Source organism: Sus scrofa, chromosome 1 (genome assembly GCF_054392235.1).
Source record: "Sus scrofa isolate SSC_HxYL_T2T_F1_AM1 chromosome 1, Sscrofa_HxYL_maternal_Yorkshire_Landrace_v2.0, whole genome shotgun sequence".
NCBI lineage: Eukaryota > Metazoa > Chordata > Mammalia > Artiodactyla > Suidae > Sus > Sus scrofa.
The window spans coordinates 257,971,073-257,995,340 of record NC_139383.1 but is presented as its reverse complement, the minus strand read 5'-3'; the positions used below and the strand labels follow the sequence as shown (position 1 = coordinate 257,995,340).

The window sequence follows — 24,268 nt, the reverse complement described above, 5'->3', positions numbered from 1 at the left end:
ATGACATTAATCAATGATTACCAGGCACTACTTTTAGCATTATCTCTGACTATACTGCCATTAAATTCTTCAAAATTCCCATCAGGAAAAAAATATACATAAATTAAACAGGTGGGCTTTGAGAACTCTGATTTACCTAGTATAAAATGGCCCCAGTGTGAGCAAATAGACATTCAGTCCACCGTCTCACTGCCTTGGAACACACCCACCTCCCAGCCAAAGGGTAGTATTAATGATATGCTTTCAGACAGGACAGCCATTTCAAACAAAGCCTGCTAAAAAGTCATGACAGCATTTTTAACTCACTATAAAGAGGTGTTCTGAAGAAAGCAAATTGCTATTCGTAAAACCACCTCAGCAGTCACATCATCTTGGCTGTTTCCAAAAGACCTATCTTCTAGGTGATGGAAAAGATTCTCACAGAAAGTTAATAAAGGTGCTTTAAGAGTCACCAGATGTTTACCATATACTGTGGTGTGGAAAGTGAAGTTGCAACCAAACAAAATAATAATTATGACTGCAGTAATAATAATTAGAATTGCTGGTACAGAAACAGAATCATGTATTAAAAAAAACAAAGCATCCAGTGCCAGCATTCCACTTTTTAAAGAAAGCCTTACTAATAGTTATGATTTGTGGATACTAAGAAGGCAGAAGCTTGGCTGGCAAAGCAAATCAGGCAAAGAAGCCATTCTTCCTACTATAAATATACATGTTTTTCTGTGTATAGTATGGTATCAAATGCCAACAAACCCAAAGAATATCTTTCCAGTTTTGCATTAAAAGCAAAATTATGGGAGTTCCCATTATGGCGCAGCAGAAACAAACCCAACTAGGAACCATGAGGTTGCAGGTTCAATCCCTGGCTCAGTGGGTTAAGGATCTGGCATTGCCTTGAGCTGTGGTGTAGGTCACAGATGCGGCCCGGGTCCTGTGTTGCTGTGGCTGTGGTGTTGGCCAGCAGCTGTAACTCCAATTGGACCCTTAGCCTGGGAGCCTACATATGCTGCAAGTGTGGCCCTAAAAAGCAAAACAAATAAATGGCAAAATTATGCTAGATGGGATAGATAGATAGGGAGGGAGGGAGGGATATTGCTTCTTAATTCATTTCAAACCAGATGATGCTCACCCTTTTGCCATCACCTTTCTGAGAAAATTGGGCATGTGATGGGTTCCAGTAAAAAGATATATCCCTAACTTAAGGCAAATGGTATCCTTAGCTTCAAAATGCTTCACATGCAAACAAGCAGAAGAATTTTAATATCAGGACACAGATGCATGTTGGAGGAAAATGAAGGGATGAACAAGAGAGGACACAAAAAATTCAGGAATCTGGGTAGAAAACCCACGCCTATGTTTTAGGCTAACTCTCCTCTGTTCAACCTCATTATTTAAATGCATATTGATTGAATGCATACTGTGTCTCAATACAGGAGAAATAGCTTTTAATAAATAAATAAACCTTAATTATTATTATTCCAGTCATTTATTGCTGCAAAACAAGCTACTTCAAAATGTAATGGCGTAAAGCATCAGCCATTGTATTACATGTCACAATACTGAGGATCAGAAATTCAAGCAGGGTTCAGCTGGTGTCAAAGGAGGTCACGTGACAGTATTCAACAGGCAGATATGGTGTTATTTGGAGGGTCCAAAGCAGCTCATTAATATGTCATAAACTTTGGCAGAAGGTCTGGGAAACTGGGCTCAGGAGGACGGTTGACCAAATTGCCTCTATGGGGACTCTCTGGCCTGACCTTGTCAGGGTAATCAGGCATCTTGCCTAGTGATTTGGGGGTTCCCAGAAAGTGCTCCAAGAGACAGGAAGTAGAAGCCACCAGTTTATTAAGGCTGAGCCTAGAAACTCTCACATCATGATGTCTGCCATGTTCTACTGGCCTCACTGTCATAGAGCATACCCAGATTCAACAGAAGGACACACAGATCCCACCTCTTCCTGATGGAAGAAGTAAGAAAGAATCTGCAGCTGTAGTTAATCTACCACAAATTTATAATTCACAATTGTGCAAAATACTGCGAAGGATGAGAACAGGGTGCCATGAGGGAGACCAAGGAGAGAAATCTAATTTAGAATGGGCGAGCATGCAGCTCTGGGCTCTCTGTAGCTCTGAAGGATATATAATAGACAGGTAGGTAGGTAGATAGACAGACAGGTACTACTTCCTACTGCTTCTTTAAAGTAACAAATACAACAGATAAACCCCATCTTCAACACTATCTTTCCCAAGGAAAAAAAAAACTGTCTTTATTTGTGGAAAAACAAATTCAATAAAGTATGTTGTGTTTTGCTAACTTCCTGGAAGACAGGCACATGCTTCAAAACTACTGAATTTCTTCTATTCTCTGAGGAGTAAAATAAATTATATCCCTGAGAATTTATTTAATGATATGGAACAGCAAATTCCACTCTGAAATCAAATACAACATCTGTAATAGTACAACAAAATAATAAGCAATCAAGTAGAAAACTTTGTTACTCAATATGAATATTTGGAAAGAACAATTTGTCATCTTAACACAGAGAACATTAGATGCTTCAAAATTGCCATAATTCGCATTCACTTTCTATAATGAAAGTAAATATTTTAACTCAAAATTTCCAGGTATGTGTGTATCATAAAAATTATATAGCTGGTATAGGTGAATGTGCACCTATATATAAATATCTCACTATAAGTGTAATAAAATCCATCCCTCTACTCAGCTCTCATTCACACAGTGAGTATCTACTTTGTGCCAGATCCTTTTATTAAACCACCTTTTTTTTAATTGAAGTATAACTGATTTATAGTGTTTCAGGTATATAGCAAAGGGATTTATATATATACATATATATATATGATTATATTTTTATATATTATATATATATTCTTTTTCAGATTCTTTTCCATTTTAGGTTTCACAAAACATTGAATATAGTTAGTTCCCTGTGTTATACCTATTTTATATATAGTAGTTTAACTACTTTGCTTATTTTACATATAGTAGTGTGTATAGGTTAATCCCAACTCCTAATTTTTCCCTCTCCCTTCTTTTGCCTTTGGTAGTCCTAAATTTGTTTTTGCTATGTATCTATTTTCATTTTGTAAATAAGTTCATTTGTATCATTTTTTTAGACTCCACATATAAGTGGTCCTATGTGATATTTTTCTCTTATTTACTTCACTTAGTATAATAATCTCTAGGTCTATCCATGTTGCTGCAAATGGCATTATTTCATTATTTTTTAAGACTAATATTTCATTGTATGTATGTATACTGTGATATATAGCATAGTATATATATATATATAGTAGATAGATATATATATATCACAGTGTACCATTTTAATATAAAAATTCTGCCAATAATAGAATTCCTTACACAATTGAGTGTCCTCTTCTTGTCTTTCCTACACTTTCACCGCCCTTTTTCAAGACGGTCTCCCAACCAGGACTATCAGGACAACCTCCCTCCAATCTGTTTTCTCCAGTAAAATCTCAAATGACCCCCTTCGAGGGATCTTTCTAGAATTGCCACCACAGGATAACATCTACACTCCAAAGCCAAACAAGGAGGGCCTTCACAGTCAGGTTTAATGACTCTCCCCAGCCTCTTTTCCTACTATCCCAGTCACTCTGCCTGTCCCACGCTTCTGTGGTTTTGCCCACACCACCCTCCCCTATTTTGCCAGCTTATTCCTCAAGCCTCATCTCAAACGTCGCCTCCTCTAAGGAACGTCCTCACCTCTGTTCCCACAGGCTCCTGTTCTCAGCTCTGTCACAACCTGAATCACAGCGTATTAAGTTATCCACTAACCTGTCTGTCCCCAACCTCCACCCCTCAGCCTGATCTCTGCAAGAGCAGGAACTATATCTTCTTCACTTTTTTATCATCAATGACCAGCAGGGTCTGGCCCAATGTCACCATTCCATAAACACTGTTGAGTATCTTCTCTTTCAGGCCCCAGATAACCTTCTAGAAGGTTTATTTGCTGACTTGGGAAAAATTTAAGCTTTCCTAAAACAGTCAAAAGCCATGATGCCAATAGGGATACAGAGAAAACTATATATTTCTTAAGGTTCACATTAATGCTTTTATTTTTCCCCCCATGAAGCAGAGGATTCTTCTTTACAGTTATTTATTTGTATCCCTGTGGAATCTGATGCCATTTGCCTGATTTTATTTTTCAAGTTATAAAGCTTGGTCGCAGGGACTTCGTTTGCCACATACTTGATCCATCACAGTGACCTTTCAAATAGTCCCTGAAAAGGGTTCCTTCTGTGGAGTTCAGGGTTCCCTGTGACACCAGAAACTGACCAACAACACAAGAGAGGATTAGAGATGGCAAAGTGAGTACAACAGAATGTTGCCACTTCCTAACACTGGGGATTCAAGCAAGTCCCTCAATCTCTCTCTATGCCTCAGTGTCCCCATCTGGAAAATGGGAACAGCATGAAAATAATAACCCTCTCATAGCATCTGGTGAGGCAATGAACACAGAGCATTTAGTTCAGCAAAGAGCACCCACCTCGCTCCCTTCCTTCATTCCCAGATAAACACTGCAGAAGAAAGCAGATGGTTCCGAAAAGCAGGAGGCACAGGACAGGCAGCCAATCCAGTGCAGATCCAGCCCACGTGGAGGAACTGACGTTTCCTGACCTCTAACCACCTTTACAGCCTGGGATTTCTGGTGAGGAACTCTTGTTCTTAAGGTGATGAGGCTGAGATGCCACAGACACTATACACTATAAAGTTCTAGCTTCTCTGTGCTTGTTCAGGCAGGCCAAGGTTTTGCAAAAGGCATATGGGTTTCTCCCCATCAGTGGCTGCCAGCAATAAATCCCATCTGCCTCTCTTGGGAAATGCTTCCTGGAAGGATCACTTTTCCCCAGACATCATCACCTGACACACTCCATTACCACCACCCAAGAGTCTCCAAACAGAGGGGAAACACCGGGTCCACCTAAATAAATTGCAGGCTGCATCTCAACATAATGACTTAGTTAAAACCAAGTTGCTTCTATTACAGTCACTTCATGGGGACAGCAAGAGTGAAACTGGAAACAATCTGGGATCAGGTCTCCGAGGGGATTTGAAGATCATCTGGAGAGGAATAATGACTTGCTTCAGGTCATATAGCAAGTAAATGGCTGTGATGGGAGTAGAGACCAGGATTCTAAAGTCAACTCCAACAGTTTTACCCAATAAGATACTGAAAAGATGATGGATTGTTAAATAGACTTTGTGACTTGGGTTAGGGAGGGGTTTTAAGAGCAGAAAGACCACTTGAGTATGGATTAATTTTTGCATCAAAGGTTTGTTAAGTACCTACCATGGCTCAGGAACTTACTAACAGCACAGAATGTGATAGATAAGGGTTCCTGGTCATACGTGACTTGATTTGAGCTGGGTAAAGAGCAGGGAAAGATAATAAGTAAGAAAATACACCAACTATATAATTACAGTTAGTGGCAAGCACCATGAAGAATGCAAGCTAGGCACTGTGATGCCAAATAACATGGTGGAGGGAGCTTCTTGAAGAGAGTGGTGATTGAAGGTCTCCCAGAGAAACCAGTTTTTGTACCAAGACCTGAAGGGCAACACTCCAGCCGTATAATGAGCCAAGAGAAGACCATCCTATGGAGTGAAAAAGAGCCAGAAGCAGGAAAGAGCTTGCTTTTTTCTAGCAATGGTCAAATGTCTGTGGGGAGTGGAGCTTGCAGAGCAAAGCAGAGCATGTAGGAGATGAGATAAGATAGGAAGGCTGGGGTCAGATTCCACCAGGTCTTATAAGCCAAGGTAAGAAATGCCAATTTCATTCTAGGTATAGTAGGTAATCAGCAGAGTTCCAAACAGAGGAGAAACATTTTATCTTAATTTCTTAGAAGATGGTTCTGAGCACTCTGAATGATGACAGGTGAGCAAGCATGGAAGCAGGGAGCACACCTAGAAACCATGGAAAGGGTCAGAGATGATGATGGCCAGGGCTCTAACAATGATTCCAGTGACATCAGAAAGAAATACATGGGTTTGTGATCAGTTTAAGAGTACACCTGAGAGGATTTGTCAATGGATTAGATTTAATTGGATGGAAGAACCAGATATTTCAGTTAGGTGTGTCACATAAGAAACTGGCTGGCCATTTTGGAATTTAGAGAAATTCTAAAGACCCTGGAATGATTCTGATGAGCAACATACTGTGATTTAGTCCAGGTAATCTGCAGTCTGAGCAAGGTAGTAGACCTCTCTAGGCTGTGGGTTTTTTATATGTAAAAAAATGGAATAATAATACCTACATTACCCAGTGATCAAAGGGATTTAATGAGTACAGTGCCTGGCACATCTTGACCCTCGAGAAATGTTAGTTTCCCTCTTCCTAAAAATAACAAATCTCATTTGGGATCAGATACAGTCCTCTGAAGACTTTTTTTTTTCACTTAGTCCACTTTAAAGCACCAAGCTTTTTAATATTCTAAATAAATATTATCTAATACAAATTAATTGGGTGCATCATTATTTTATCATTAGGAAAAACCATAAAGCCTTTTGGAAGATCTATTTTCCTTTCATTTCTTTGGAGTGGCTTCCAACCTTCAAAGTTAATCTGTTTGGTTGTGTTGTGATTTAGTCTAGAAAAAGTCTTAAAATTCTTATAGTTATTACCTCATAAGTATGTCAATTTGATTAAATGAACTAAGGGACAACTGTGGATTTCTCAACTACTCGTTGAGATAAATTTTCATTTTGGTCCCCCAAAGGATATTTGCAAAGCTGCTCAGTCAACAGATAGAAAAATCATTCCCGATTTATGGATTCCTGGACAAGTGGAACCCAAGACAGTGGGAGTGACAACTTACATCCACTTAGCCCACTGGGAAATTCAGCATCAGCATCATTTTCACACCAAACTGGAAGGGCAAGAAGCAGCTCTGGGCCTTCAGCTGAGACTCTAAGACAATGGGGAAGAATCCTGTTTCTCATCCTGTTACAAATGCTTTCCATGTTCATTCCCAGAGATTAACTTTTTTGGGGGGGGGGTGCACACGCAGAATGCAGAAGTTCTGAGAACAGGGATGGCACTCTGGCCACAGCAGTGACCCAAGCCACAGCAGTGACAATGCCAGATCCCTAACCCACTAAGCCACCAGGGAACAAACTCCTGAGACACAGCAGTTAACTATTTAAAGCAGACTAATTCCTTTTACGCTATTGCCTAAGATTTTCCCCCAATATATATAAATATGTATGCAGAACATGCATCAACTTCCATATAAAGTCTCTGCCCTGTGCTTTTGCTGGCTTGTTTGCTAGAAGAGTCACATTTATACAAAAAGAGAGGATAATCACTGTAATTTATGGCCTAACACATTCATTGGAGAATCACACTTATACCTTAGGGAAAAAAATTATTTTTCCCTCAAGACAAGTGATTTGGAGGCTATCACAAGGGTTTGTTTCAGCTTTCCTTGGATATCAATTTCTTATTCAATTTTCCTAAATAAAAGCAGAGAATACATATATGACTTCTTGGGAAGGATACAGTACAATATAGGGGGTCTACCCAGAAAATCACATCTACATATTTGCTATTATACTGGGCATTTCTATGAGAAAGAGGAACAGAACTCAACAGCTGAAAACCAAAGAACTTGCTATTCTTAGAGAAGGTGGCAATATAATATGTTTCTGAGGCTAAATATCTCCTCTCACAGTGGCTGTCATTTAAATTCCTGCCTAGCAAAGGGATTTTTATGGAAGGTTAATGCCTCCTATAACATTTATCCAGGATGGTGGAGCTTTTCGCATAATTTTCTGGGCTTTATTCCTGCAGTGTTATAGAACCTTATCTTCCCCCTAATAGCTTGCCAGTAAAGAGCCAGTGCATATAAAGGCAGTCGTTATTTCTCAGTTCAAGCCCTGATTTAATGAAACTCCAAATCTCTGGTAAAAGGAGGCTTGAGGCTAAGCCATGAAGAAAGGCAGGCAAGCTGTTATGGTCTTGCCTGGGACTGGGCTGTCAAAGGTTATCCAGGACAAGCAGTTCCAGCCAGTGGAGGCCACCTGAGGCTGCAGGAAGAGCAGAAGTCAGGCCAGTGGACTAAATCAAGGGCAGCCAGCAATCACTGCTTTTTTTTTAGATGGGGTCTTCAACTGGAAGCCTTTTCAAATACTCCCCATTTGCACTGGAACTTCTTTGCCTTTCCAAGATTTTCCTAATTCCTTTTCACTACTCTGAGATTTGCTAGAGACCCGGGCACTTCATTAAGACATTTCCTTCCCAGTTACCTATCTCCCTTCCTTCCTTCACAACATTTATAACGACCGTGGCAGACTGTATTGTCCACAAGTGGCCACAGCAATACGTGCTGGCCCATTTGCCTTGCTGGAATCTTGTCACCTCCCATCAAAAGGCATGAGACCTCACATGTCATGGAGCAGAGGTAAGACAACTCCACTCTGCCCTGTCCAAATTCCTGACTCATGAAACTGTGAGTATATGAAGGGCTGTTTTATGCTATGTGGGGGTAGCGTGTTTCACAGCAATACTGACTGGAATACTGATGCACTAAAACCATACCTTTTGTAAGAAGTCACAAACGTTTGCTGCAATGACCCCCTCACTCTCTAGCAAGTCTCCAGGTACATGCCAGCTGGTTCCCTGAGCCAATCCTTAGCCACCTAGCATTCAAGGGCAACTGTAAGGCAGTGAAAAAGGTAACACCGTTGAAGACCCCAGACCTGGGTTCCTTCTTGTTGCCTTAGCTGTGTAACCTTACTTAACATCTCTAAGTTTCACTGTTTTATCTATAAAACAGGGATAATGATGTCAATCTCAGAAACAAAGCATTTGAAACTCTTCCACACAGTAGGACCTCAATAACCCTATTGTTACTAACAGAATTTTCCCCAGAAAGCCTCTACATTTTAGCTGGGCCACCGCCTGAGGCTCAGATGCTGCTGGCCATTGCTAGGTGATATCCATTACCCATCACGGCCTTGTGCATTTGGTTACAGATTCCCACACATTCTTTGCATCCACAAATAGACACCAGAGAGACCAACAAGGGCTTAATTTCCAAAATATACAAACAGCTTGTACAACTCAATATCAAAATAACAAACAACCCAATTGAAAAATGGGCGGAAGACCTAAATAGACATTTCTCCAAAGAAGACATATGGCTGGCCAGCCAGAACCTAAGGATGCTCTGCATCACTAATTACTAGAGATATGCAAATCAAAACTACAATGAGATACCACCTTAGACTAATCAGAATGGCCATCACCAAAATGTCTACAAATAAAAAATGCTGGAGAGGGTGTAGAGAAATGAGGGCCCTCCTGCACTGTTGGTGGGAATGAAAATTGGTGCATCTGCTACAGAAAACAGTATGGAAGCTCCTCAAAACACTAAAAATAGAGTTATCATATATATGATTCAACAATCCCACTCCTGGGCATACAACTGGACAAAACTCTAATTTGATACATGTACCTCTATGTTCATTACAGCTCTATTCACAATAGCCAAGACATGGAAAAAATCTAAATGTCCATCAACGGATGAATGGATTAATATGATGTGTTACATATAAGCAATGGAATAATATCCAGCCATAAAAAAGAATGAAATAATGGCCATTTGCAGCGACACTGATGCAACTAGAGATTATCATACTAAGTGAAGTCAGTCAGAAAGAGAAAGACAAATACCACATGATATCACTTACATGCGGAATCTAGATTATGACACAACTCAACATATCTATGAAACAAAAACAAACACAGATATAGAGTACAGACTTGTGGTTGTCAAGTGGGAGAGAGTTGAGGAGGGAATGATTGGGATTTGGGATTAACAGAGGCAAACTAGTATATAAAGTATGGATAAACAAGGTTCTACCATATGGCACAGGGAAATATATTCAATATCCTGTGATAAACTATAATGGAAAATAATATGAAAAAGAATATAACATATATATACACATGTATGGTATATGTGTATACATTAAAATAACATTTACAATGTTGTTTTAATTTCTGATATACAGCAAAGTGACTCAGTTTTATATATGTATATATATACATATATACATTATTTTTCATATTCATTATATATATAGTCACTTTGCTACACAGCAAAAATAAACATAAAATTGTAAATCAACTATACTTCAATAAAAATTTTTTAAATAATAATAAAACACACACACAAAAAAAATCCACATAGGAGCAGAAGAATATCAAGGGAAGAGCAAAAATAAGACTCTGATTCTCGGAGTTCCCGTGGTGGCGCAGTGGTTAACGAATCCGACTAGGAACCATGAGGTTGCGGGTTCGATCCCTGCCCTTGCTCAGTGGGTTGAAGATCTGGCGTTGCCGTGAGCTGTGGTGTAGGTTGCAGACACGGCTCGGATCCCGCGTTGCTGTGGCTCTGGCGTAGGCTGGTGGCTACGGCACCGATTGGACCCCTAGCCTGGGAACCTCCATGTGCCGCAAGAGCGGCCCAAGAAATGGCAAAAAGACAAAAAAAAAAAAAAAAAGACTCTGATTCTCTTGCCCCCTTCTTATTGATGTTAAATGATTAAAAACATCTTTCTCTGATAGTTTAGGGTGGCAGCAAGAAAGAAAATATGAGAGAATCCTGAAAGAGAATTCATTGTAAGAGAAACAAAGTCTGAATCGGTAACTCAGATACAATACTAAAAAGACTAATTCTAGGTACAACATGTATATTCAGCACCCACAGACTCATCCATGCTGGAGCCAGAAGTAGGCTTTTAGGAAAAATAGTTGCATGCGGGTATCAAGACCTATACCCCTGGAGAGTTGTCCCAATGGAGCCCAGATAGTTTGTTCTAGAATGGTGCTGTCCCACAGAGTAGCCACTGGCTACTACTGAACACTTAAAAGGTGGCTAGTCCAACAGCAGATGTGCTGTAAGCATAAAATATACACCAGGTTTCAGAGACTTTGTGTTAAAAAAAAATCATGTAAATTATTTCACTAATAATTTTATGTTTTATACATTGAAATAATAGATTATGTTAACATATATTATTGAAATTAATTTCATCTGTTTTTATATTTTAATTTGGCTGCTAGAAAATGTAAAATGATATATGTGGCTCACATTATATATCTCTCGTACAATGTCACACTAAAACTTCTCTAAGAAAGCATCAAAACACCAGGGTGGATTGAGCAAATCTGTCAGTACATGCTTGCAATGGATAAAAGCAAGTCCTGGGATTGCGGGGCTGAGGGAGCACTTCACCAGATCCTCCTGGGGAGAAGCACCTCCGTGGGGCCCAGCTCTTGTCAGTAGCAGCCCTCCTCCACCAGCCACGTGCTAGAGGCACCAGGATACACAGATGGCGCAGCCTGGAGACCCATGGTTGGAACTTTACCTGGAGGAATGTACCCTGGTCTCTGCTCTCCCTTTCCAGTCAGGAGATAGAAATTAAGCATCAAGGGGAGCTATGATTCATGAACCTAAGGATTCTCAAGAATGTCGGGGAAAGGGACATCTCAGTAAAAGCAAGAATTCCAGCTGGTAGACTAAGCCGGGTTCCAAACCATCATAACGTGGGTGTAAAAAAGTCACAGAGCTTTCTATATAATCAGAAATTATCAAAGCCTCCTCATTTTGGTTACCTTCATATTTCTCTTATGCTTACATATTCATCTCACAAAGCAATAATAGTAAGATTTCCTATTGAATAGTTCTGCTAGACATTTGGTATATATAGTGAGTCATCACCAAATTCCTAGAACATAGGCATTATTATCCATGTCTTACAGTTAACAAAATTAACACTTAGAGATGTTAAGTCTTGCTCAAATTCTAGTAAATGGCAGAATATGAATTCCAACTCAGACCTGTCTCATTCCAAATCTCACAGTTTTTAGTTTTAGGAACCAAAGAATTCTAACCAACAAAAGAAATGGATTATAATTTCTTTGCATTAAAAATGTGAATGTATATTCCTTTTCAAAAGTTGTGTGATACTAAACAATGCCATAGACAGAAAGCTGTGAATAGGTTTCCACTTGAAATGTTGAAGTCTTGACCCTAGTTTCCTCTTCTATTGCAATGATAACTGCATTCCAGGACAATGGGAAAGCAAATGCTTTACTTGGTTCTGAACTTACCCAGTCTCATTTCCTCACTAGATTCTATGAGCCTTGGATATAAGGTCTTATCAAGCTAAAATAGTCTTTTAGTTATTCAAAAGTCATATAGCAGACATAGTTTTGTCTTACATAGTCTATGTTATTATGAAGGCAGCAGAGATCACTTTAAAGCTGGGCATGAGATAATCAGATTTGCATTTCGGAAGGATCCCTGTGGGGTACTCTCGCACACACTGGTGGGAGTGTAAATTGATACAATCCTTTTGGAAAGCAATTTGGCAAAGTGTATTAAGAGCTCTAAAATGTTTGACACAGTAATATCACTTCTGTGACTACTCTGAGGAAATAATCCTAAAACCAGAAAAAAGCTTTAGGCACAAAGCATCCATTGTAGCATTATTCATAATGGCAGAAAAATGGCAATGACCTCGCCACCCAACATTAGGGGAATGGTCATGCAAGGTTCAGCACAACCACTGGGTGGCACATTACTCATTGTCTAAATTATATTCATGACAAGCTCCCAGTAACATCAAAAATGATGATTTACTAGGGTTGATATCAGCAACACATTTGTGGTAGATTATAAAAATAGCCATAAATTCCTCTGCTGTCTGTATCCATGCCCTTACAACATGATGCTCAGATTCCTTGTCAAGAGATGGAAACTATTTCTCCACCCTTTAAGTGTGATTTGACCCTGTGGCTTGATTTGGCCAATAGAAATAATAGTGAGCTGCAACCAGATGCTTAAAAAGCACTTATGCACTGGCACTTGCCTCTTGCTGCAGTTGGAAGCCTTCCATCACCATGCAAAGAAGCTCAGGGACAACCTGCTGAATGACGAAAAATACACAGACCCAATCCCTCTTATGTCAGCCAGCCAATCTCATGGCCCCATGTGTCAGCCAGCCAACCTCAGAAGCAGAGCCATCTAGCTAAGTGGTAGCAAAACACAGATCCATGACCAAGGCCAGCCAAGACTAGCAAAAGAACCGCACAGCTGAGCCCAGCCCAAATTACTCCTCCAGAGAATTATGAACAAAATCAATGGTGGGTTTTTTATAAGCTACTAAATTTTGAGGCCATCTGTTAAACATCAGAAGTCCACTGATAGAATGTTGATAATTTTTGAAGCTGGATGTTGGTTACATGGGGTGGGTGGGTAGATTCATTATAATTTTGTCTCTGTTTTGTTTATGTTTTCCCATAATAAAATGAATTTAATACATATATGCTTTGGGCTGAAGGAAAAATAAATGCTAAGTAAAGCATTTAAATGTAAAAATACACACATATAGTTGAATCACAATAATAAAAATTTTCCATAGAAAAAATGTACCATTGGTTGCCTCTAGATCTTGATATCATTAATTTTTTTTAAATTTTTTATTACTCAAATGAATTTATTACATCTGTAGTTGTATAATGATCATAACAATCTGATTTCACAGGATTTCCATCCCACAGCCCAGGCACATCCCCCCACCCCCAGTCTCCTCCAGAGACCATAAGTTCTTCAATGTCTGAGAGTCAGCATCTGTTCCACAAAGAAGTTCAGTCTGTCCTTTTTTCAGATTCCACATGTCAATTCATTAATTTTTTTAAACTTGCATGTATTTTCCAAAGTATCTATAATAAGCCTGGTTTACTTTATTCTGAAAATAAATACTTATAATTTTATTCATTCTATTTCACTTTTACCCAATAATTTTTTTCCATGTAACATGCAAAGAACTGATTGGAGAGATAAGAAACTAAAGCCAGAGATACAACAGCAGAGAAAATTAAAATAGCCTAGGGGAAAATTGATAAGGGTCCAAAAATGAAGCAACAACAATAGAGAAAGAAAGGGGATAAATGGGGGTAAGATATTGAAAGGGATATTGAATGCTCATAATGTTGGACATTCCTTGCACTGGAAGGACTTTTAACCTGGGATCATGGATGGGCTTCAGGGTGACCCATAAACACAGCCTAAAAATACACTCAAATTTAGGTTTAAGTGTGTATATGCATCTCTCAAGTAGAAAATCCACAGATTTCATCAAATTCTCAAATAGATTCTCAAATCCCAAAAGGAGACTACCCATTAAGCCTTGTCTCTCTGTAGAGAGGCAATAATTTAGTTTTGTCTTTCAACCCCATTCAAATCTGGCCAGCCTTTAAGTCAGCTGAATAAGACATTGCGATGATCAGAACATAGTCTAGGACTTTGGTCCCTAGAGTGTGACCTAAGTGCAAGATGGCCCAGATGATATCAACACTTTTGAGCCACAACTCATCATATGCACTTTGCTAGTGTCCCTTAGAAGGTGGTTCTGCTGGGTTCCAGTCTAGAGAAAGCCAAATCATTATAGACATCACTTCAGAGTATTAGAACCATGGGTCTAACTGGGAACTCTGACCTCCTAGAGACACATACAAGTTTTTCTAAATCTTCAGCTCAGTCAGAACCCAGCACAGCCTGGTCCTTGCCCTGCCTCCGGCCTCCACTCTCTTCCTTTTCCTTGTTCTGCTTCATCCTGGTCTATTCTAAGTTCCCAGAAATCTGTACTTCTTCCCACCATAGGAGCTTTGCATGTCGTTCCCCAGATCTATTCCACTTTCCTTCGACTAATGAACGTATGCTTCAGATCTTAACCCTAATCATCACTTCCTAGGCCCAGGATATCCTCCTGATAGAGGCTCTCAGAGCACTTAGCACAGCCTAAATATTTAAAGTTATATTTACATTGAAGTTATATTTCTTTGGTGATTATCGTATTAATATCTACCTCCCCCATCAATGATAATTAAAAGTCAACATCATTTAAATGTATGCTATGGGCCAGGCACTACAGGAATCCCTTGATGTATATTCATGTATTTTACTAGGCCAATAATCCATGAAGAGGCCAATATTCACAGAAGAGAAGCAACTGGACAAAGATTCTCTAGCAAGTAAGAGGCGGTATTGGGATACAATCTGAGGCAGTCTACAGCTGGAACTGCTCCATGTCTGTTTTTACTCACTCTATCCCCATGCCCAGCAAGAGGTCTAGTGCTTAATAGGGGCTCCATTAGCATTGACTAAATTGACTTGTCTTGCCCAGACTTAAGCTGCTTTAACCCTTGAAACCCCGACTTGGGGACAACCTTATAAATCACCTTCACTAACCCCAAGAGAGGAGGGATAGAAGCCCCAGAGAGGAAATGTGGTTTCCTCAAGGTCACACAGACCCAGGACCAGAAGCTGGATCTCCCAACACAGCCCAGGGCTCTTCCCACTTCAATAAATGAAAACTTAAAAATATTAAGTATAAAATACTTAATAAATATTTTCAACCTGATAAAGAGATATTACACTCCCTCCCCCTCTCCTATCTTTGCTGTGGAATCAGATGGAAAGAAAGATGGATGGGTAAGAAAAGAAAACTACGTCTTCAGAACTATGTATTTGGAGAAAAGCACAAGGATTATAGAAAATTGCTATTCATGTAAATTGCTCCTTAAAAAAATGATTTTCTTTTTTTTCAGTTTACTAGTGTCGAGCATTTTTTAACTCAAAATAACCTTGATTTAGCAAGTCTGTGTCTTAAACTTACAATTATTTCAATATGGTCGTCTGTCATCAATTTCTTTTGTTAGTGCTATGTCAGCCTAGCTTTCGCTGATCCTGGTTTATGCAGAGTTGCACCATAAAGGGGAGTCCTATGGGCCTGCAGTGACACAGCCTGGCCATCAGAAAGACACTTATCATGGCTAGGGAAGCACTTTGAAGGTCTCTTTAGTAAGAATAGGGGGGGTCTGGAGGTCTGGGATTGGTGAAAGGATACTGGGCTTTGAATTGTTTCTAGAGCCTCATCTCTATTCTTGATAGACAAGCACAGCTGTTTTTTTGTTTGTTTTTTTTTTTTTGAGGGGGTGTTTGTTTTCTGTTTTGGCTTGTTTTTTTTTTGCTTTTTTTTTTTTAGGGCCACACTCGCAGTATATGGAAGTTCCCAGGCTAGGGGTCAAGTAGGAGTTGACCTGCTGGCCACAGCCACAGCCACAGCCACACTGGATTCTGAGCTGTATTTGTGACCTATACCACCGCTCACAGCAACTCCAGATCCTTAACTTACTAAGCGAGGCCAGGGGTCAAATCCACATCCTCATGGACATAGTCAGATTCATTTCCACTGAGCCATAGCAGGAACTCCTGAGTACAGTTGTTTTTAATTCTTTAAATAATTGAGTTGCAACCTGAATGCTATAAAGCCGCTGACTGAGCCATCCAACTACTGCACCCTCAACTTGCTTTTATATCAAGGAGAAGATCGTCAACTGAGATGGCAATCAAAAGATTCCCGTGTTCTAGATTTAGAGCTGTGTTTCTTTGGAATATTTTAGTAAATCTTTCCACAATTGTTTCAGAATGTTTTTCTTTCCCTCTGGGTACATAGCTTCATTTTAGCTTAGGGGAAAAGGCCTTAAAAAAATTTTTTTTTCCTATCAGGCTCTGAATATCATCTTCCAATTTGGCCAACCTCTGACCTAGAGATACTTTAAAAAGTCCTTTCAAATATCTTATCAGGTTTCAGCTTAGACAAACAGTAAATATTTCTGCCAGTTTTGAATAACCCCTTAGACACGAGAAGGGTTGCCTAGGAGTGTGCAAAAGATCTTACCCTCCTAAGATCAGAGCCACTCTCAAAGACAACCAGAAGAAGGAGATGTTCCCCTGAAAGCTGACTAAAATCAGTAGGATTCTGGGGTGAAACCCTCATTTCTGTCCAGCCATATGTTGGGGGCCCCCAACTTGAGGGTTTCCAACCATGTTCTCAGGACACAACATGAGACAAACAAGAAGCTACACCCATCCCGAGGGGAAGAAGAATCAATAGGCAGTGTTTTTTCCTGCCAATCAGAATTCAGAATAGAAGAGACAACGTGAAATTTGACCTTCCTGTCTTAACTAGGCCACACAGATAGAAACCAAGGATTGCTGACAGGTAAGAATTCTCACCCTTTGCTGGCTTCTGCCAGTTTCCCCAGGATGCCATCTACAGGCTCCAGTGCAAGTGGCGTGTCCCAGCAGATCTTATCCTGGTCACCAGAAACTGCAAAGAAGAACAAATAATTTTCCCTTTACCCTTTATAGTGAGTGCCTGGCTGAGACCCCTTTTTCTTTAAGGCACCTCCTAAAAGAGATAAGCTTATCTAGGTTAAACTTCTCCACTGAGGCCACAGAATTCAGGGTGAACTTTGGTAAGGTTAACCTACTTGCTCAGCCTAAAAACAAAACTGTATTTGAATCTACTATGTTCTGTCAATTTCTGCTTCATTGCATCTGGATTTGAGTAAGAGAAATCTTTCTCTAGTCCCAGGTAATGGGTACACAGTTTCAAAAAAAAAAAAAAAAAACCTATATTTGCCTGAGGCCTTACACTGCCCCCTCCCCTACCAGTCCAGCTTAAGTCCAAACCAGTCTGACTCCGGACCTGGACTACTCGGGACAGGTTCTGGACCCAGTCTGGAAAAAGACACACTCAAAGTCTGAAAGCTGTTGATCTGGGACCCACCACTGCCAGAGGCCATGAGAAAGCAGCCAGCTCAGGGGCTACAACAAGTCAACAGGTACCCAAACCTGGGTGCTCCTTGATCCTGGGGGCCCTAAGGGTCTCTTTCAGTTCCTTCTTCTGACACCAGAACTGTTAAAAGATAAACTGCAGCCTATTACAATTTTTCACAGTTTGAGTAGAAATTGATTCCAATCAGGCAGCACCCAACCCCACCAATAAGAGCTGAGGAGAGGGTTTTATAGAGAAAGATGGAAAGTATTGATTGGCTGTAGCTTAAGTTGTTGGCCTTTTTGATTGGTTGTCCTCAGCAGATTTGATTGTAGCCTTGAGGCATTTATAGGCTTAGATTTTAGTTTGCTGATGTAGCCAGCTCAGGCTAATGTTCTCCTTGTTTAATTAATTTAACGCTGTTAAGAAGACGTACTGACCTCTACTTTACAGATGAGGATACTAAAGTCCAAAGACGAGAGGGATTTGCCCAAGGTCACACAGCAAGCGGCAGATTGTGGGATTCTGAGTCAGAACTCCCTGACGTGAGAAACACGAGGCCAGAGTGGCAACAACATGAACGCCTTTCACAGGCTGGGAGGCTAACGCAGAGGGTCACGGGGACATGGCAGCAAGCTTCGGAGAATCCAGGTCAGAGGCTGGGTCAGATCCAAGAGCAGCTGCCTCCCCAGGGCCTGGGAGGACCACAGAGCCCTCCCTACAAGAAGGCTGCGCCCTTTTCTTTGACATGGACTTCCCCGCCAGCAATGACATTGAAGCTCAACCCTGGCTTAATTTTAATGCTCTGGATTTTTAAAAAAGCCTTCTCCCTGAAAAATGCTGTGGAAAAAGTTCACCATGTGCTTTTTGGAAAGATTCCCTCCACACCCAGAATAGAGGCCTTCTGTGGTTCCATGTCACCAACAAAGCCCACTGTTGCCTAATAACAGAAAGCAACAATTATAAGGTCTCTTCAACATGTTTGATAGGGAAATGACACATGTTTTGAGAAGAGCACTGGTCAGCAGGAACTGGTCCAGAGGAACTGGCCAAACAGAGACAAAGGGCAGTGTTTGGCATGGACTAGGAAAAAAAAGGAAAACTGGGAGGCAGGTTGAGGGTTAGGAAGGCTGCCTCAAATGTTGAAAGGCTAAGCATTCACAAGACTGGCAAGGTGTACTCCAGGTGTCTCCAAGGGCCAGAAGCTAGCAACCAGGGCTGCCATTGATGGGACAGCCTGGGCAAGGGGGTACAGGGGTTAAGAACACATGCTCTTAATTCCTTTCTCAGGAATTAAGCCTCAGCTTCCATCTGTAAAGTTGGTGGTGCAGTTAGTACTCATAAAGTTGTTGTGAGCATTAAATAAGATGATGACTCTTGAGGGCTTATCACAAACCTGACACACAGTAAGTCTTCCGTACAATGTCACTGCTGTCCTCACTGTTAGAGGAAGTGAGTTCTTTGTCTTAAGAGGTATTCAAGCAGCAACTGATGATCAGTGAGCTGCAAAGCTGTGTTGGGAAAGAGACTCAAGCAGTAGACAAAGGGTAGGATTAGGTGACCTGACCTTAAGTTCCCTTCCATTCTTGGCTTTCAAAGTCTTTGTTTCATTGAAACTGAGGTTAATGTGAAGTCCTCTGTTAGACTACTCTTGCAGGCTCCAGCTTTGGGGTTTTGTTTTTCCACCTTTGTGCTTGCAAATCCTTGCATGGTGCAGAATCTGGAGAGCCTCTGAGGGCACAACCCAGGAAGGAAATCTTCTTTTGCTTGGAGGCTGCATTCCTAGAATTCCCAAGATTCCAGTCCCTTTTCCTCCTCACATTGTAAACATTAGGTTCTTTTAGGGAGGACAAAAAGGTCACTTTCCAAACCACAGGGGCTCCCAGACTCTGATCTGAATAATTCCACTCCTCCTCCTCCTCCGTGAGAGCTCCAGTTGGGCTGATCTCAAGCCCCTTTGGCAGCGACAGTGCTGGTTTAGGCTAACAAGAGGTCATTGTCTGAGTTGGAGAATGGCATCCTCACACGTTGGTGAGCAGAACCAGGTATGAGAACACCAAACAAATCCAAGGGACTCACTGCAGCTGAACCAGTGCCAGCCTCCCCCCAGTTCCCTTCTTAGCAAGACCCAGCCCTAGAGGAGGAGGAGGCATTTATTGGGGATTGCTACAAATTCAGCTTTACTGCCACTGCCTTTATAACCATAATATAAAGTAACTCCCACAACACACTGAAGATAAGCTCTTTAAAGAAAATATAAAAGCATTAGCTTGGCAATTCACCCAAACCTCATCATGCACCATAGACATTTTTGAAGTTTAACAAAGAAAAGCACATCATTAAAGAATACTGCTCTATCACCATTCTTATGCAAATCCTTCCAGATAGTTGGGTGGAAAATTCCATCTAACACGCAGCAAGAAATAAATGTTGCAGGGTGGAAATTTCAGCTATACTGAGTGCATCTATCACTTGTATAATCCAAACTACTGTATGTGCACTGACTACAGAATTAGTATTGATCCATTCACCATGTAAACATCAAGTACTTTCTATTATTACTTGAAATAGCATGCTATCACAATTTCTATTTCCTCCTTCTATCTTAAATAGAAGTATTGCACATTAGCCCTTTCCTTCATGTACTTTTTTGCACAGCTATCTAACTACAGTGTGTGGTGTGGTGCTGAGTTTCCTGCAGACATCTGCAGTATTAGCTTTAAAGCACTTTATTTTCAAGTCATCTCTGATGGAAGACAATACAACTTTCATTTACCCAGAAACCTGTTACCAGAGCTTCTCGTAGAACCAGGCATATTCTCCTGCTCTCTCTCTTGCTCACTCTTGCTCGAGAGCACTCTCTCTCTCTCACACACACACACACACACTCACCATCCTCATCCTTTGTCTAATACTCATCCCCATGCTGAGACCACCATCATCAGGATATTCCTCCAGCACCACCCCACCCCCGAGAGGAAAGACCCCACCAGATCTCTATCTGAGGTCATGAAAAATACATTTGCCAAGACTGAGAATGGTATCTAATTTCAGGATAACTTGCTATGGAAGCCCAAGATTCGACTCTGGAATGCATTGTTCAGATGTCTGGATGCATGAAGAAAAATGACTTGGGAGAATCAGTTCTGAGTTTTGAAAGCATCTGAAATCATCACAAGGGTGCCCCTTCTCTTCCCTTTCTCACATTTCCCAGCACAAAAGCACAAGGAAATCTGGACTGGGTTCCAGACCCTGGAGAGTCAATTTTAGCTCAGATAGCTTGGAGCTACCTACAGCATAATTCATGTTCTCTGGTGCCCATGGCATTCCTTGGGCTCCACATGAATGCAGACCCAGGGCACAGAGCTTCTCATTACCCATGCCCAACCCTAACGACGCACATTGTGTGTGACTTAATTAGATTTTCAGTGTCTCCCAAGCCCAGCAGCCACTCCAGTCAGAACACATACAATCTCATTTCTCTCAGTGGGAAGCTATGCACTGCAACCTTATCCTGCCACAGAGCACCCCTCACGGACAGACATGATACCCCTTGAGCACTAGGCAAGCTGCATGACCCAATTGTTCTCTTTAACCAGCACGTGGAACCTGCAAATCTTCACTGGAAAAAAAAAAAAAAAAAAAAAAGCTAGGGCTTTGTTTCATAGAGAACAAATATCCAGAACCAGCTGAACACTATTTAGCCACCATCCGCGTGTCCAAACTTGTTTCGACCCATTGAAAAAATAATAATAATTAGCTAATGAATTGAAATGCTTCTTAATCAATGGCAGCTTTGTTGTCAAACTAGACTGAGGCAAACTCAAGCAGACGAAATTCTGAAATTGGAGCTTGTGTTCAATCAACACTCAAAGAGAGTGAGGACATTATAAAGGAACCATCCACCTAATTCTGCCTCCAATAAATTTCCAACTTTATTTTTTGACACCAACCATTCAGTCTCTTGAATGCTCAATTGTGTTCTTGACAAGAAGGTTCTATTTGCTGCCTACCTATCAAGCGCCCCTTCCAGAAGTAGAACTAGATTTAAGATATGTACATCTGCACTCTTTCATGTATAATCATCTGGATAATCATTTGAAGCGAACTGAAAAATCAAAAATAATGGATCAGATTGCTCCAACAATAATCGTCTTAATGTTTTGGAAAAATAAAATTAATCAATTAATTAACTGATTAAAATAAAATCAGTATCATAGCAATCCTTCTTGATTGCCTCTTCATTCCTTCCTCCTTAATGATGCCCTCCATGATTTGGACCAGGTAACCACCACTCAAGAGAAGGTGACCCTCTCCCCAGCTCAAGTTCAGTCAATAACTTACAGGTGACCAGGTAGTAACTGATTGAACTAATCCCATCCTCTTGTCAGTGATCGGGCCAAGACTTATGCTTCAGTTCTGATGAAATGGCATGAAAGAATCAGGCTGGGGCCTCCGGGAGAAGGTTTCCTCCCTCTTGAAGTGAGATTGGATGGCAAGCCTGCCAGAAGCAAAAACACTGTACAATGTTGGATCTGCACATGACCCTTGAACCCAAGCAGCTGTATTGTGCAAAATGCAAGAACCTTGATGCTGACTTAACCAACCCTGAAGTAGCCCTAGCTTGGACTTCTTAGTTTAAAAAAGATAATTATTTTCTGCATGGCTGGAGTTCCTGACACTACAGTCAAAAGTATCATAGCTGCTCCATATCTGTCCTTATAAATTGATTTGTTGAGAAATGACCTTCCACTCACTTCCTCTCTTCCTGTGCCCTTACCCTAGATGAACTTCCTGGTTGAAATAGGAACATCCATCTACTGAGCAGACATGGACTGGTGTTACTCTAAAAATAAGAGATGCTAGTGAATCTTAACCACTGAGCACCTTCACCAAGAAAGGATAATTCCACGACGGCCTGTTAACCAAAATCTGCCCTTTAGCACCCATGAGCACACAGCTGGCACACCACTCCAGGGCTTCAAGCCTCACATTAAGAGGAGAGGGAGTGATTGTAATATAAAAAGCATTACACTCTTTGAAGCCCCTGGACTTTCATGGTTTTTAAGAAATAAAAAACTGCCTGTACGGTAACAGCTTCCAAGATGGCTTAAACCACCACTTTCTTCAGAGGGAAGCACTCCAGGTTGAAGAGGGGTGGGGGCCTCTACTCCACTCACGCAGTCCACACCCCTCTGACAGCCCCTGAGTCCTTCCCACCAAATCTCTAAGGCTCCCTGGAGAGGTTTTAGAATGATGATCTAAACCAAGGACAAGGGGCCACGCCATGTTTTGGATAACAGAACTTTTTAAGTGAGACAGGGATGTAAGTCCTAAAAATTTAAACAAAAACAAAAATGCTCTTGTTTGCAGGAAAACATGCAAATCAATGATGAAGTTCCCCAACAACACAGGAGAAAAGGCAACAGCAAGACCAGTGAAAGATTCCTCCTCACCTCCAGATCAGGAGTCAACTGTGGTCCCCAGAATGGGATCCCCTGAGAATCTTGGCTGAAAAGAAAAAGAAAAGGGAAAAACTACCTAAATACAGCTTGAGACAGCTAAAGGAAGGCATCAGAGAAACATGGTCAACACAGGAACTGTTGCATTCTCCATCATCAAAAAGGTGGGGTTATACCATAAAAAATATAAAAGATGAAAGACAGCTTGGGAGAAAATATTTATAACACCTATAACAGACAAAGCTTGAATATACATACTATATGGAATTTACAAATCAGTTTAAGTTTTTTAAAAAGACAACTCAATATAAAAAAGTGAAGAAATATATATATAATAGATAACCAACAAGGACCTACTGTATGGTACAAAGAACTATACACAATATTTTGTAATAACCTATAAGGAAAAAGAATCTAAAAAAAAGAATATTTATTTTTTTAATTGAATCACTTTGTTGTACATTGAAACTAACACAACACTGTAAATCAAGTATAATTTTTTTTTTTAATTTTTAAATGAGGAAAGACTATGGACAGACAATTCATAACAGAAATACAGGTGATTAACACATACATGAAAAAATTCTCAGCTTCACTCCTAATTAGAGGAGTGCAAAATAAAACGATGAAACACCACTCTCAGAACTAGACGATTGCAAAAATATTAAAGACATAATATCCGGGGTTGCAAATAAAGTAGAGAAATGGGCATTCTCACAATCTGATGGAAGTGTGAATTGGAACACAGTTTTGGAGGACAATTTGGCAATGTCTATCAACTTAAAATGCAATTCTATTTCAGGAATTTTCCCTATAGATATATTTTCACATGGCTGCAAAGATATAGCTACAGAGATATTCACTACAACATTGCTTGTAATTGCATACATAACAGGAACCAACGTAAATGTCCGTCAATAAGGACCAGATTAAATACATTCTGGTATAGCCATAAAATAGAATAGTGGGCAAACATTGAAAACAGTGATGTAGATATAGGTGCTATTACAGAAATATCTGAAAGGTAAAAAAAAAAATGAATAAAGAAAAGCATGTCTTCCAAAAAACATTTTAAAATACAAGATTATATATATCTTTATATATAGACAGATAGCTATTAAAAAGAT

The 24,268-nt window shown here is 40.3% G+C and overlaps 1 long non-coding RNA gene across 1 annotated transcript in view; it reads right to left on the bottom strand.

The window, feature by feature from the left end:
- LOC110256021 (uncharacterized) overlaps positions 1–23,190 on the bottom strand; it is a 494,788-nt gene extending 471,598 nt beyond the window's left edge. The window contains exons 1-3 of the long non-coding RNA XR_014825674.1: positions 23,136–23,190; positions 22,024–22,180; positions 17,136–17,229 (exon numbers count right to left, since the gene is read on the bottom strand). This is a non-coding gene — a long non-coding RNA (uncharacterized LOC110256021). The remainder of the gene's footprint in view (positions 1–17,135; positions 17,230–22,023; positions 22,181–23,135) is intronic.
- Positions 23,191–24,268: the final 1,078 nt, after the last annotated feature.